We start from the raw sequence: 2,048 nt of genomic DNA on the forward strand, positions 1-2,048 counted from the left end.
TTTGCTATGGTTCTCTTTTCTTCTTATTCTTAAGACATACAAGCTTTTTGCTAGACTTTTCTTTTCTTTCTTTTCTTTTCTTTAACTAGAACCATCTTCAACAATTTTTTACTTCCCATCGTTTCACTAGACTTTGCTTAAACACATTCTCCTCTTAAAGAATCTACCCNATCTATAATATTGGAGAAAGAATCAAACTCGAATTCTCAATATTAAGAAAGTTATGGAACCAACAATATTGAAGAATTTAGTCTTTTCTACTTAAAAACAAGTACAAGATCTAAGAAAAATAAAAGTGCAAAAGGAATAATTCTCAAAAGAGTAAAAACTAGGTTTAGAGAATATCTAAAAAGCTGGACTCATGAAAATGGTGGTCTCTTTTTAGAGTGGGGTTAATCAATATCAAAGTTCTCTCATGAAAATGGATTGAGCTTTAGAAGAATGCTAAAGGTAAGAACACTTAGACACATACAAGAACAAAACCTTGTCTACCCAAAGGTACCCAAAGTGTTTATCCTATCAGTCTAAACCCAAATGATCCTAGTGCTACCCTTTAACTTCTTCTTTTCTCTTTCACCCTTTTCTCTTTTGGTTTTCAAGTCTTAGGAGAGGTTTCTTATTTGATCTTTCTAGTGGGAAGGGGGATTCTTACTTGTTTGCTATGGTTCTCTTTTCTTCTTATTCTTAAGACATACAAGCTTTTTGCTAGACTTTTCTTTTCTTTCTTTTCTTTTCTTTAACTAGAACCATCTTCAACAATTTTTTACTTCCCATCGTTTCACTAGACTTTGCTTAAACACATTCTCCTCTTAAAGAATCTACCCTTTTTTCTTTCTCTTTTTCCTCTTTTCCTTTCAAAACAGCCAAGTCCCAAACCCAACAAGTGAACCACCTAGTCCTATCTAGTTTGAAAAATGCAAACTAGAACTACACAAGGTTTTACTCTTGTCAGTTCAAACCTAACACTTTCTACCAAGCTCAATCCCAAAAATAGGCCTCACACACACAAGAATAAACATGGCTTGAAAGAAGGTTTGGTTAAGGGGTAGGGGAACTGATTCTTAATGAGGAAATCAGCTACTTGGATCAACAAGAGTGGTAAAAAGGAAGAAGATGATCCAAATATGTATATGGTATCCATGAGTTTAAAGCAATGCACACATTGATAATTGAAAGTCAATATTAGGTTCTTATAAATAGGAAATGGTTTCAAATCTCAACATGCTTCAATTTAGACCAAATGCAATGTAGGAATTCAAGGCTTGGTTCAATCTTATTCTTCTAACCACTCAACTAGCATCAAAGTACTATTAACTTGGGCATTGATCCTAGTCTAGTGAATAAGCAAGCTAACAAGAAAAACTCATCATAGATCCCTAATGCAAATATTACACAATCCTATATGAAACATGCTAAACAAGATCCTAATATGCAATGCAAACTACATGAGCACTCTTTTTTTTATAAAGATTTTTGCAAAAAATTTTAGGGTTTTTCTATGCCTTAGATGCTATGAAAATACNGGGGGGGTCGAGCTGGACCGCGTGTGTCAAAATGTTGAACCTGCTGTTGGAAGCTCAAAATTGAAAATGTGATTTCCTTGATGCATCTCTTTAGCCATGATGAGAGTAGAGGTGAGGTAGCTTGAGTCAGTCCATCTTGGTGAGACCCTTTCTCCTCTAAGTGGGACCTTTGCTGCTTGTTGAATTGGAGTAATGATGCCTCCAATGGTTAGTGCTCCTCTTGAGCCTTTGTTCTCCAACTTGCCTACCCAACTTCTCAAATATATCATATGGTCTATGAGTACCATTGCAAGATCAGTCTCCATAGTGCTCCCAAGGATAATGGTCCCATCTCTTGCCTTGAGGATGATCCCATTGAGAGCCATATCAATCATCTTAAGCTCTCCCTCATTTATATTCCCAGTTTCCTTCCTTGCAAAGAAGGTGTTGGCAAGAGCTTTGTGGAAGTACCTTAGGACTGGACTCCTTATCCTTGAGCTCTTGGAATTGGAGGATGAGTAGAGTTTGTTGTCCCCAATGGTTTCC

The sequence above is a fragment of the Camelina sativa genome, chromosome 15, assembly GCF_000633955.1.
Source record: "Camelina sativa cultivar DH55 chromosome 15, Cs, whole genome shotgun sequence".
NCBI lineage: Eukaryota > Viridiplantae > Streptophyta > Magnoliopsida > Brassicales > Brassicaceae > Camelina > Camelina sativa.